Genomic DNA, 15,688 nt, shown 5'->3' on the forward strand with positions numbered 1-15,688 from the left:
TAATATAACACTATTATATTAATACAATTATATGTTTATTGATTTATATAGCATGTATGTGTTTATATCTAGTTGTATTAATATAATATTATTATATATTTACTAAATATATTTTAAATTTTCTTATCATATATATATATATATATATATATATATATATATATATATATATATATGCATTTAGTTTTCTTATTTATACTTATGTATTACATATATACATATATATTATAATATATTAGTATAGACTTAATATATATATTTATTTAATATCCTTCCTTATTATATGTTTACATATTGTTATTATATATATTTTGTATTTTGTATTATATTGTGTATTTAAATTTTCTTCTCTTAACATACCCATACTCTCTCTCTCTCTCTCTCTCTCTCTCTCTCCCCCCTTCTCTTAACATACCCATACTCTCGCTCTCTCTCTCTCTCTCTCTCTCTCTCTCTCTCTCTCTCTCTCCCCCCTTCCCCAATATGTGGCCTCTATTTCCCCTCCTCTCTCTATGTCTCTCCTCTACCCCAACAGGTGGCCTCCCCCTCCCCATCACACCCCCTTTTCTCTTTCCCCTACCTCAACACGGCTCTCTTCCAACCACCACATGTGCCCTCCCTTGTGCATAATAGTAGATAGTATAGACATATATATTTTACACACATATAATATATATCTATATACGTAAATGTGTGTATTTATAAATGTAAATAAAAATACACACATATATATACATATATATATATATAACTTTATTTTAATTTATTGAAACCTATACTTTTATTCTCTCTCTCTCTCTCTCTCTCTACACACACACACACAAATATAAATAAGTTTATATTTACAAACACATACGCATATAGTTTTAATTAATTAAATTTTAATGGATGGGGGGATGTGTGCTTACTCTCAAATAAATGCATTTTACATGTGAAAGAAAGTCACTAGCCATTGAACTAGATTAGCCTAAGAAGATATGGATTAAGTAATATTAGCAAAAGATTAACAAAAGATTAAGGTAGAAAGAGAGTACTTGTCACTATCAAATGATTATTAAGGTTAACCCCAATAATGGCCTATGTTAGTATATATACATGACCACCCCTTTCACACTATCATTAATACTATCCATGGGCATGGTCCGTTGACCTTGGACCCATTATTCATATGAGACCATTCACTTTGTTACAAACCATTCCCACCCAAGAGGTTTGGTTCTCGAAACCATTGATATGTACAATCACATTATTCATATGAGACCATTCACTTTGTTACAAACCATTCCCACCCAAGAGGTTTGGTTCTCGAAACCATTGATATGTACAATCACAATCCACATGGATGGAGTATATGTCAATGGACTCATGTCAAGCTTCAAGCTCATGCTCACAACATGTACGGGAACCCAAAATTGCATGTATATGGCTGTAAAAGCCTTCAAAACAAGCCATAACAACTACCCCATAATGGCATAAAAGCTTTGTGTAGCTTCCAAACATTATGCATCCAAATCCTAAGGGTATAGGGTTGTCCACAGTGAATTTATAGGAATTTCTAGCAAGCTAATTCACTGTTCTTGACCCTCGTTGGACTTCCAAAATGCATCCAACAACCCTTCACACCATTTCAATGTAGAGGTGGGTTGCCGAGAAGTTTCTACCTTAGCTAGTCCTTGCCATTTGACCAAGTACTCCATTAATGTACGATTGTGAAGAACTCTTTCTTTGGTACCCAGATTTGCTTCTGGCACATACTCAATCATACCCTCCTCATTCACTAGAGGTAGCTCATCTTGCACAAATACTTTAAGCCCAAGGTACGCTTTGAGATGTGACACATGGAACACATCATGAATCTTTGAGGTTGATGGAAGTGCCAATTGATAAGCAACTTCGCCAACACGTCTCACCACCTTGTATGGCCCATAGTAGCGATGAGCTAACTTGGTATTTGTGTTGCCCTTGAAAGAACCATATCTTGTCTTAGGAATCCTCAACAATACCCAATCACCCTCCATGAACTCCAATGGTCTCCGATGAGCATTAGCATAATGTCTCATTCTTTCTTGAGCTTTCTTCATATTAGCTTTGCATTGTTGCAAGAGTGCATTCAACTTTTCCATCTCCTCTTTTGCATTAGAATTCACCCCCTCTTGCTTTTGAACCGTCATTTTCATATTCACTTTATATCCATACAGTGCCTCAAAAGGTGACATGCCGATGCTCTCATGATGCATACTATTATGAGCAAACTCGCCAAGCGACAACCACTCATCCCAAACACCATGTGTATCATGGCAATAATGCCTCAAGTAAGTTTCCACCCACTTGTTTACCCTCTCAGTTTGTCCATCGATTTCGAGGTGATAGGCGGTGCTAGGTGTCAAAATAGTCCCCATGATCTCAAACAACGTCCTCCAAAAAGTACTTATAAACTTCACATCTTGGTCACTAATAATTTGTTGTGGCACGCCTTATAACTTGAAAACATGATCCACAAACCATTTTGAAACCATAGATGCTGAAAATTTGACCTTCGAAGGAATAAAATGTGCCATTTTTGTCAAGCGGTCCACCACCACATATATACTATCCAATCCCCTCCTTATGTGAGGAAGCCCCGTGTGATGAAATCCATAGATATATGCATCCATTAGCCATCGGGAATAGGCAAAGGCTGAAGAAAACCATCGGGCTTATGTGTGGGATCCTTGTTTTGTTGACAATCTATAGGGTGGTTTATTAACGGGCTTGGTGTGTGCGGCTCAAGCTCATCCACCTCCCGTTTTGGCGAGAAGCACTTCGGCATATGAAACACATCTTCATACTCCTTGAACAATTCCTTCATACCTTCATGCATAACTTCTTCTTTTTTCTCCTTGCTTTCTTCCTTGCAAAGCTATATCCCATATTCTTAAGCTTCCTCTTGAATGTGTTGCATTGATCATCTTGAAACTTGGCACACTAGTTTTGGTCAATATAAGCTCAACATTTCCATGCATGACACTCCTATACCCTTGCTATAAATTCATGCAAAATAATCTAAGAGTTGCAAACCAATCATAACCCAATAGGATATTAATGGGACCCATATCCAAGACGAGTAAGTCAGCTTTGCAAGTATAACCACTTGTGAGAACCAAGTCCACATTTTTTCATACTAATGTGCATCCATTTTTGCCCGTTTAGCCACTTGAACTTCATGCCACGAAGATAAAGCTATGGGCTACAATTTGAGACTGCGCATAGATCTCTTGTTAACAAAGCTATGTGTACTCCCACTATCAACCAAAACATGTGCTACTCTTTCATTAATGCATGTCTTGAGCCTCAATGTACGTGCACCTTTGCATCAAGCATAGGCATCACTAGACAAATTGCACAAAGTAGCCATATAGTCTTTGACATCATGAGCACACATAGATAGGGGAAATCCATCATCATAATCAAGATTTCCCTTCTTTGACCCACCTGGATCAAAAGAAAACTCACCCTCATCTTTAACTTCATTTCCATTATTGGCATCTTCAAAGCCCTCTTCATAGTCTTCCGCTTCCTCTTTTGCCCCATCATTGAAAGACTAGGTGAGGATCATGCTAAGAGTGATTTTCTTAGCTTTGCACACTTTCCAATGATCTTTGCCCCATTTTTCACCACACTTGTAGCATAAACCCTTGCTCTTCAAGTCATTGATATATGATCTTCACCCATCACCTTGCTCTTGTTAACCTCCTTTGCATCAAATTCTTCCCACCATTAACATTGGAAGACTTAGAAAAAGAGGTACCAAATCTGAAATTTTTTCTATCACCTTGTCCATCAACAGTTAGGAGTTTTGGAGGAGCGGAATAAGGAGTGACACCGCTTAAAAAGTTTCCCACATTTGAAGTACCAAATTCAGCCCTATTTGTTTGCTTTGCATACTTTGCTTCATAGATCTCCACTAAGAGCATAGCCTCCTTGATAGTGTCGGGTCTTTGTGATCTTACACATAAACTCTTATGCTATTTTGTAACCCTTTAATGAACTTCTTTAATTTGTAACCTCACTCAAACCCTCCACATAAAGTGAAAGCTTCATGAAATTATGCATATAGTCTTTGACATTGAATGTTTGAGTAAGGTCATCCCATTTTTCCACCATCTTTGATTGATTTAGGGCTGAAATGAACGTCCTTCTCATCTCACCTTTGAAATCCTCCCAAGTAGTGATTTCATAATCATGTGCATTCAAGTGTCTCCACCATGCATGAGCATAACCTTCCAAATGTAAGGTAGCAAACAACACCTTGGCCCTATCATTATATGAGGGCTAAGTTCAAAGTAAAGCTTCATCTTGTCAATCCATTCCTGAAATTCATCATTCGATGAACCTTCCCCTTTGAACTTAGTGAAAGTTATCTTATCCTTTTAACACCCTTGAAATCCTTATCATCATCCTTATGATGATGACGATCATGTGGCCTTGGATGAAGAGCACCCATGTCATTGAATTGATGTGGCCTAATATGATGAGGTCCCAAACCATTGAAATGATGACCCGAATCATTGATGAAGTAGCCACCCAAGTCATTGGAATAACAATCATGTAATCTTGGAGAAGCATTCCAATTATCATACAGAGGTGGTTCACCTAAGGAATACCTTTTCCCTTTTCCAAACTTATCCCTTGCATTGGAGACAAACCATCCACCGATGTACTTGGCATATTAGCACTCACTTGGTGCATAGGCATGTTTGGCACATTTGTTCCATTTGATTGCATAGGCATCCCATAACCACCTTGTTGCATCAACATTTCAAATGTGCGTGTTCCACCTTGGTGTGTCCTAGGAGGAGGCAAATTATCCTTTCCAAGAATAGGCCCGTGACTTGGTTCAAGTTGATGAGGAATAGCTTGAGGAAGATGTATAGCATTAGCATTTGAAATGGCCATGGTAGATCCAAGAGGTTGGGGCCCCAATGCACTTTCTTTTCCTTGCCGTCTTGCCTTAAGCTAGTCAACCCTTCCTTAATCTCAACAATTCCATCATGCAAAGTGTCACTAATTCTTTGGAATTGTTGATCCATGGCTACAATCTTTGATCCAAGCAGTCATCACTTACATTAGCTTGGGTTTTTTGGCCTAGACTCTCCATAATCTTTAGCAATTAGCTCATAGTCCTTTGTTGATCAAGATACATCTTCTTGATCAATTGTGTAACCCCTTGAGTCTCAATGAAACCTTGTGGTATATGTGACCCTTGATGCAAGTCAACATATTGTCCATGGGCATGGTCTATTGGCCTTGGGTCCATTATTCATATGAGATCATTCACTTTGTTACAAACCATCCCCACACCCAAGTGGCTTCATCCTCGGTAAATGAGTCCATTTACGAAGCTTAAAATGTAGCAAATCATCATAGGACCCTTTCTATAATTTTTGCCACATTGGTGCCACTTCCTCATCCAATAGGAACTTCTTTTAGATATCCAAAATCCAATCTTTATGTACCTATGAGATTGCCATGCATCTACATGTCCATATACGTGACAATGCATCCGCCCCACAACATTCTCTTTCTCTTTTATGTAAAAGATTTCAAAATCATAATTTTGCAATGTAGCCACCTAGCTTCTTTGTTTGGAGAGAGTGTAGGTTGAGACAAAAAATATAGAAGTACTCTATGATCACTCTTCATGAAGAAGTGACTCCCATAGAAGTAATGAAGCCACTTCTTTATTGCATGAAGTATTGCCAACATCTCTTGATCATAGACATGCATAACCATTTCTTTCTCATCAAGCTTCCAACTCTCAAATGCAATCACTCCATGATCTTGAGACAAAATAGCCCCAATACATCGGCTTCAACTGTACATGGCTTCGTGAAGTCCAAGCATACAAGTATAGGGGCTGTTGTGAGCATTCCCTTGAGCTTTTGGAAGCTCTTATGGGCTATAACATCCCAAAAGAAAGCTTCTTTCTTAAGGTTTTCAGTAAGAGGAGCGGTAACATAAGCATATCTCCTAATAAACCTCCTATAAAATGATGACAAGCCTAAGAATCCCCTCAATTGAGTGGTATTTGTAGGCATGGGCCAATTCTTTACACACTAAATCTTCTTAGGATTCACCATATTGCCAATTCTTAACACACTTAACCCTCTTAGGATCCACTATAATGCCTTCTTTGCTCACTACGTGTCCAAGAAGATACTCAACATTTTGTGCCATAAATATACACTTTCTCTCCTTTGCATACAACTTGTTGGCCCTTAATGCATCCAAAACAACCCTTACATGTATTAAGTATTCCTTCTCCCCTTTGCTATATATCAAGATATCATCGAAGAATACAAGCACCCCTTTGTAGAGAAAGGGTTGAAGCACCTTGTTCATTAGGGCTTGTTGGTGCATTGCACAACCCAAACGACATAACCAAATAATGGTAGAGACCTCTCTTGGTCCGAAATGTCATTTTGTACTCATCACCTTCCTTGATTCTTAATTGGTGATAACCCGATCTCAAATCAATCTTGGAGAAGAAAAATGCACCTTTCAACTCATCAAGCAAGTTATCAATTCTTGGAATAGGGAATCTATTCTTGATTGTAGATTTATTCAAATCCCTATAGCCCACACACATGCAACAAGTGCCGTCCTTCTTCTTGACCAAAAGTACGGGTGATGCAAAAGGTGATTAGTTAGGAGTAACACATCCCATGTCCATAAGCTCTTGCACTTTCTTTGCCACTTCATCCTTCTCCACTTTTGACAATCTATAAGGTTGTTTGTTAACGGGCTTGGTATGCGGCTCAATCTCTATTCCATGATCCACCTCTCTTTTTGGTGGCAAGCACTTTGGCATTTGGAACACATCTTCATACTCCTTTAACAATTCCTTCATACCTTTATGAATAACTCCACCCTTTTTCTCATTGCTTTCTTCCTTGTAAAGCTGTTAAACATATATGGATCCCATTTGATTAAGCTCCCTTGTGACTTGTGTTGCATTGATCATCTTGATACTCGGCACATGAGTTTTAGTCAATGTAACCTCATAATTTCCATGCATGAAACTCGTATACCCTTGCTGTAAATTCATGTGAAGCAACCCAAGAGTTCCTAACCAATCACATCCCAAAACAATGTCAATGGAACCCATATCTAATACAAGTAAATCAGCCTTGCAAAAGTATAACCATTTGTGAGAATGAACCTTATATCTTTGCATACTAATGTGCAATCCATCTTTGTCTCATTAGCCACTTTAACTTCATGCCACAAAGGTAAAGCTATAGGCTGTAATTTGATAAAGCCATGTGTGCTTCCACTATCAATCAAAACATGTGCCACCCTTCCATTAATGCATGCCTTCAACCTTAATATATTTTTCCCTTCGCCACCAGGATAGGCATCACTTGGGATATTGCATAAGCCAGCCATATTGTCCTTGTCATGATAAGCACACATAGGCAACATTAACCAATCATCATACTCAACATCACCCTTGTTTGATCCACCCGGGTAAAAAGGAAATTCACCATCATTTTCTACATCTTCAACTTGATTGTTAACATCTTCAAAACACTTCTCATAATCATCCACATCATCCTTAATGTCTTTATGGCAAGGTTCAATGAGAATTATACTTAGGGTCTTCTTCTTAGACTTACAAACCTTCCAATGATTTTTGTTTCATTTGTCACTGCACTTGAAGCACAAGCCTTTGTCCTTCAAATCATTAATGTGGTCTTCACCAATAACCTTGCTATTGTTTGATGCTTTCACATCAACTTGCTTCCCATCAACATGTGGAGGTCGGGGAAAAGAGTTACTAAATCTGAAATTTCCTCTCACCTCTTCATAGATGGTTGTGCGAACGTAGGAGGACCCATGTGATAAGAAACTCCACTTAAAGACTTGCCCAAAGTTGAAGTGCCAAGATCAGCCCTAAACCCATGCCTTGCTCCACTTACATGTGTATACTTTGCCTCATAGATCTCGGAAAGGAGAATGGCCTCCTTAATGGTTTCGGGTCTTTGAGCATCCACATCAACCTTGATATTAGTTTGTAGCCCTTTGATAAACTTTCTTAATTTGTACTCCTCACTCAAGCCTTCCACATGAAGTGAAAACTTCATGAACTTGTGTATATATTCCTTGACATTGCGTGTTTGATTGAGATCATCCCATTTCGCCATCGTTTTTGATCTATTTGTTATGGCTCACCCAGCCCTCCTTGAAACACATCCAAAAAGAGATTACCTGGTGAACTGCAATTGTCGTGAGGGTCTTTGGCTGAGCTCGTAACCCTTGAGGTCTCCAAGCTCTACAACTCCTTGAGAAGCAATTCCACCGTGTCTCCCGTGAGCGTTGTCACATCGCCGCGTTGCACTATTACATGGGTCCTCGTTCCTTCTCTCACCTCACTTCACTCACACACACTCACTAGCATGCATTAGGGAGAGAGATTAGTAAGAGCAAGACTCAATTACATAATGGGAGAGTATGTTGTATTATGAGAGAAATTCATTTATATACATGGCCATAAGTGTTCACACTCACTTAAACTATGGCTGGCTGGGCACTTGTTCTATATTTTCTTTACCGGATAGGAGTTGCATCCTCTTTTAAGTTGATCTTGTGTTGGTAGAAGCTAGGATCAATCCGCTTCATGTTTGAGTAGCTCCACGCAAACACATCTTTGTAGGATTTCAGCACTTCGAGGAGTCTTCCTCTAAATTCGTGATTCAAGTTGCCACCACTGACTTTGACTATTTTGGGCTCTTGGTCGTCTCCTAGGTTTACTTCTTCAAGTTTCTCTTCCCTGAACTCTGATGTTCCACTTCTTGATTTGGGCTTGCTCTTTCTTGAAGAGCCATCATGGCCTTTTTTTTCTCAGCTTGCAGTTCTACCACACTGTCGTGAGTATCCTCTTCCTCTTCCTTTGCACTTTTTTTATTTAGTAGAACTTTAGGGTGAGCCACCAGGACTTCTGGATCGTATCTTTATACAATTTCTATATCCACCTCAAATAGTGATAGAAGATTTGGATTTTGTTTCATGATCTGCTCTTCTTCGTCGTCTTCTAACCCTTCCAGTTAGTTTAGGCCTTTTGCATGCATTGGTCTGGCTAGATTCAGCTTGTGTTTTCCTGGACCGAGATATAGACCTTTTTCTCCCTTTGGATTGTGATCTTGTTTGTATCCCAAATGTTCTTTATCCTTCCACTTCTGAGCCACGATATTCTCAATAGCATGGGATATACACTCGCTATCTCAGTATTTGAGGGCTATGAATACGGTAGTGAACATGCATCCTACCACTTGTATTTGTTCTTCCCTTATTAATCCAACTGGTTGGACTCTTCTCTAGTCAACCATGCGGATCTGGAACGGAGCTGGCTGCATGTCTGTGATACCTAACTTTTTAGCCAGGCTATCTGATATTATGCTCACTCTCGATCCTCCATCTAGAATGACCCTTTCCACTGTCTGCCCTCTAATCTTGATGGTCACTTATGGAATGGACATTGTGAGGGAAAATCTAAGCCCCTCTCAAACACAATGTATGTATGATGTGTGTATATGATAGTGGGGTGAATCCAAGATGGCAAAAGACATGTGGCAATCAAGGTGATAAGGTGCAGGTGCGCTAAATCCAAATAGCAAGTGCATGGCAGTCGAAAGAGCTGGGTACCGCGGGTTCTAGAAGGATGAAAAGGCGGCAAACGCGAGTTCAAGAAAGGGATTTATTTCTTTGGCAGGACGTTTGAAGAGAGAAGGTAGCGGGAGCGACCACCAAGGAGAGAGAGTGACCAACATTAGTGGAGTGGAATCCTACAGGTTGTTTAGTTCTTGGCTGGTGACCTATAAGCTGGAGTTCCTGCAGGTGTTAAAGGTTTGGAGATAGAAGGTCGAAGTAGAGTGGGAAGGCTAGTTTGAGCCAGAGTGGATGGAGAGTTGAAGATAAGAGATTTGTTGATGAGGTTTGTCCTTGGGTTATATGTGAAGTCCCTTCGTTAGATACTTGGCCTAGGTCACATCTTGCTCATATAAACCTGCTCTATCAGGAAATTAAAATCTTTTTGCTGTGAATGAGGATGAGGCAATAAAGAGTTCTTCCTGTGGAGGACGCCGAAAAGTTTTTGTAATTTCTCCCTTTTTTGTGAACCCTCATGTCTCAAGGTTGTTGGGATGCTATTATGTTTTGTTTATAGGAGCAGACAGAGAATTTAGGAGTTATCTTTGAATTTGATGTTTTTGTTGTGGTGTATGAGTGGAGTTGATTGAGATTGTGAAGGTTGAACCCTTGTGGGTGCCAATCTGATGGCTGGGTAGTTGTTTGTGAGTCAGAATCAATTGAGAAGGTTCACAGTTAGCTTTGTGTCATCTGAACTTCAGTTTAGTTAGCTGAGAATTCGGGGACCTTAGACTGTGAAAATATACAGGGGAGAAGAGAGCTTGAGCTCTTGCAAGCACACACACACTCATACAAACCCTAGAAGAGAACACACAAAGTGAGAGGCTGAAAATTCTTCTCCTTCTTTACACAACAAAAGAGGTTTACAAAGAAGATAAAGTGACTAACACACATAATAGGTTTACAAAGAAGATAAAGTGACACACATAATAGAGTATATACAAGTGGTCCATGATGTGAACATGCTAAGTGGAGTCGGTAGGTGTAGACTAGAGTCGGTGTAGTCCAGCTGTAGAATATCCGGGGCGAGGATATGTCAGTGCCAGCTACCAAACCTACCAGTGATGTAAATGTAAACAATCATATAGGCGCCTCATGAGTGTCAGCTCATAATAAGCTTGACATCTCAACACTCCCCCTCAAGCTCAACTCTAGCTCATGAACTCCAAGTATATCTCAAAATATGCGGAACTTCTCAATTCCCAAGGCCTTTATGAAGATGTCAGCGACTTGATCCTGTGTGTGCTGACGTAGGCCAAGTCGATGTGTCACCTGCCCCAAGACTCTCTCTCTCATAAAGTGGTAATGTATCTCAATGTGTTTTGTCCGCGCATGAAAAACTGGGTTCTTGGCCAACTATATACTGCTAAGATTATCACAATATATGACAACCTTTCTCTCCACATGCAACCCAAATGAGCAAGTAGCTTGCGTAACCAAGATACCTCACACGCTACCACCACAGTTGCTCTGTACTCTACCTCTGTACTCAACAAGGCAATTGTAGACTACTTCTTATTGCTCTATGTCATAGCACCACTCCCCAATGAAAACATAAATCCATTGGTAAATCTCTTGTCTAAGATGATACCTGCAAAAGTTGCATCTGTGTACCCATATAGCTTCAATGGTACACCTGCTGCATAAAACAATACATAATCAATTGTGGCCTTCAAATACCAAAGTGTACATCGCACACTATCAAGATGTGGTTTGTGTAGAACCTACATAAATTGGCTCTCTAAGCCAATAGTGTAACTCAAATCTGGCCTGCTGATCGTGACATTATTAGATCAAACTCCCCACAATCTTCATGTACATAGTGGGATCCTCTAGTACATAACTTGCATCCGCACTAAGCTTGCCATTTTGATCTAATGGCACTGAGATTGACTTACAATCAGCCATCCCATACTTGGACAACATATTCAATACATACCGTCTCTGTGAGACAGAGCCAAATACCATCAGGTGTGCGAATGATCTCCATTCCCAAAAAGTAGCGCGAATCTCCCAAATCCTTCATCTCAAACTTTTACCATATGAAAACCATATAGTGATAAGATACTCGATAATCTTGTCATGCCATGCTCGTGGAGCTTGCTTCAGCCCATATAAAGCCTTACAAAGCTTACATACATACTTCGGGTGACTTGTATCCTTAAAACCAGGTGACTGATCGATATACACTTCTTCTTGCAAGTCACCATGCAAGAACGCATTTTTTACATCCATCTGATATGTAAAACCCAGCCTTTAGTTGTAACCAATATGTAAAACCCAGCCTACATACTTCGGGTGACTTGTATCCTTAAAACCAGGTGACTGATCCATATACACTTCTTCTTGCAAGTCACCATGCAAGAACGCATTTTTTACATCAGATATGTAAAACCCAGCCTTTAGTTGTAACCAAATCTGGCCTGCTGATCGTGACATTATTAGATCAAACTCCCCACAATCTTCATATACATAGTGGGATCCTCTAGCACATAACTTGTATCCGCACTAAGCTTGCCATTTTGATCTAATGGCACTGAGATTGACTTACAATCAGCCATCCCATACTTGGACAACATATTCAATACATACCGTCTATGTGACAGAGCCAAATACCATCAGGTGTGCGAATGATCTCCATTCCCAAAAAGTAGCGCGAATCTCCCAAATCCTTCATCTCAAACTTCTACCATATGAAAACCATATAGTGATAAGATACTCGATAATCTTGTCATGCCATGCTCGTGGAGCTTGCTTCAGCCCATATAAAGCCTTACAAAGCTTACATACATACTTCGGGTGACTTGTATCCTTAAAACCAGGTGACTGATCGATATACACTTCTTCTTGCAAGTCACCATGCAAGAACGCATTTTTTACATCCATCTGATATGTAAAACCCAGCCTTTAGTTGTAGCCATCGCAATCACAACCCTCACAGTTGTGCCATCTTTGCAACCGAGGAAAATGTCTCCTCATAATCAATCCCATGTGTCTACGCATATCCTTTGGCTGCCAATCTAGCCTTCTACCTAATTATATACATCATTTTTATGTTTCACCTTATACACTTGCTTATAACCAATAGCTTTCTTGCCTTCAGACAATGGCACCAAATCCCAAGTCTAATTTCCATATAATGCATGCATCTCCTCATCCATAGCTTTATCCCAACATACATTTCCAATAGCTTAATCAAAACGTGTGGGTTCTTTGCCATATAAGCATAGTGATGTGCCACATAACCATCATAAGTTAATCTCTACGATTTTTGACTCTTCCAGATCTTCGTAACTTTGCATTCATGGCTTCCATAGCCTTCTTCACACCAGGTATCCTCATTGCTGGAATCCCAAGGTCCTCATGGAGACTCATCTCCGAGCCATTAGACTCTCCCATCAACAAGGGAATGCCCTATAGAAATATCAGGCATACCAAGGGACTTAACCACTTTCTCTTTGCCTTTATGTGATGTACCAACTACATTTCCAGGACTGGTATGATGACGTAGCCTACCACTCCATGGTCTATAGAACTGCTGGATGAGGACTCTCCTGGTCTACTCAATGACTCTGACTGTTGACTTGCATTCTGTGCAACCACATTTCCACTTACATCAGCCCCAACATCTTTTTCAGTAGCATACCAGCTACTCATCTCATCAAATACAACATCCCTGCTTACCCTTAATTCACGTGTAGCAGGATTATAGCATCTATATCCCTTTTTCTCAAGGGAATACACAATAAACACACATTTTTCAGCCTTTGGATCCAACTTAGTATGCAACTCATCTGGCACATGCACATATGTAATACATCAAAAAACTTTCAAATTGAGATAAATAAAGATTCTTGCCAGTAAACTTCTCCTCTGGCGCTACATCATGTATGGCAGTAGGAGTCATGTTTATGATATAAACTGTTGTAGGCAGTCTCAACCCAATAGCTATGTGGCATATTCTTCTCTACCATCAATGCTTGTGCCATCAATGCTTGTGCTATCTCTGCAACTCCATTTTTTGCGGAGTGTATCTAGATGTAAATTGTTACTGAATGCCATTCTTTCACAAGAATTTAGAGAACTCATTAGAGAAGTATTCTCCCCCTCTATTTGACCTTAGGCACTTCACATGCTTTTCTATCTGTTCGTGTATCATTATATTACCTTTGCCAATTACCACAACCTCTTTGACTTCCCCTACCTCTAAACTGGCCTCTTCCACTTGTGTGTTGTTGTGAATCCTAGGACTGTTACTGCTACTGACCATAATTCTGATTACCTCTTATGGCCACATCCATGACCTCTACCTTTTCCTCTACATGCACTTGTGTAGAAGGCCTGCAGCTCTTCTTGGTTTTATGAAGACTGTACACCAAATTTGCGACGTTGGGAATGCTCTCCCGAGTCTGAAAATAGACGTCTTGAATGCTATGTATTGTGGCCCTAGACCATGTAGACACACTTCCACCTTATCATCATCATCTCAAAACAGAAACACTAATTGATGCAAGGGATTCCACAATGCCCTTGATCTTCAAGGCATAATCATTCATAGACATAGTTTTCTTCTCCACAGTATGAAGCTCATTCTTCAACTAAATCTTTCGTGCCTTGGTGTTAGCTTTATATAGCTTTACCAAGGTGTCCAATGCCTCCTTAGGTGACGTGGTATCTTGTATATGCCCAATCATGGTGTACTATATACTAATAGAAAGAGAATACATGAATTTTCTTGCTCCTTGATTCTAATCCTTGAATTCTTTTACATGTGCAGCAATTGGATTAATCTCTGGTATCTTTGGTGCCTCCTCTTGTTGACCTTCAATGTAGAGTCCCAATAACCTTTTCCCATTAGGAAATTTGTCAATATAAACCTCCAAGCATGGAATTTGTTCTTGTCAAGCTTCTTTGCAACAATCTGATTTATTCCACCATCATTCGTTGACATCTTGTCTACAACACAAATTTACCAAAAACAACACTTGTTTGTGTTGAAATATACAAGTGAATAGGGGGTGTGTGGGAACAAGCTCTTGGATAGAGGCTGTAAAAGAGGAGATGTAATTGTGAAAGAACCTGTGAAAAGGTTAGGAGAATCTACTGGGAGAGAATAATGGGTAGCATGAGGGAATTTAGGAGTGTGGAGATATTCTGGGAGATATTCAGGGAAAAGAGAAGAGGTGGAGAGAATCAGGCAAGAGGTGGAGATATTCAGGGAGTGAATCATGGAGAAATCAAGGGGATTTGATGCTTGATGTAAACACTATAAATTGAGGCATAGCCCTAATGAGAATTTGCTGGTTTTTGAGTATCCATGCCTACATTAATCTATTTGCTAATTATTCACTAATTACATCTTAATCTCTTGCTAATCACTTTGTTAATTATGCTGATTCTAGTGTTTGATCCACCATAGCTCATCATTTAGCTCAAATTTCAACATGGTATCAGAGCCATGCCTAGAATCAACTAGATTTATGAGCCCATTAGTGAATTAATTAGGATTAGTAAAATAATTAGCAAAAAATCAATTTTTTAGTAAGCTTTCACTCTTCCCCTTCACCCCCAGCCAGTGGAGGGTCTCTAGCACTTAGCATACTTCAAATTAGGTCATGAGCTTCTAGCTTAAGCTAGCTAAGGTCCTTGGCTACCAGCCCATCTACTCCACGCAGCAAACCGCCGGCGGAAGCATCGATTTTTCGCTAATTAACAGGCGCCGTTTTTCTGCAGAAGAATGAAGATTGCTCTTTGCTCAGTTCAAATGTCTTCAATTCCTTTTAGCACAAAGGGTAATCAAGCATGCTCTACAAGCTGGTGAAGACAGAAATCAATTTCATCAAGTCTACAGAGAGATCAAAGCTCTTCATCAAATCTGCAGGTGACTTTGGTAAAACAGAGATTAAGCTTTCATTATTTGGTCAAATCTTGTGTTTCTTGGCTTAATCCTCTACTAGACTCATTGCTATTGATGCCTTTGACAGCATTTGAGCTCATTTGA

The sequence above is a fragment of the Cibotium barometz genome, chromosome 55 (genome assembly GCF_041138505.1).
Source record: "Cibotium barometz isolate CiBa-2024 chromosome 55, ASM4113850v1, whole genome shotgun sequence".
In the NCBI taxonomy this organism is placed as follows: Eukaryota; Viridiplantae; Streptophyta; class Polypodiopsida; order Cyatheales; family Cibotiaceae; genus Cibotium; species Cibotium barometz.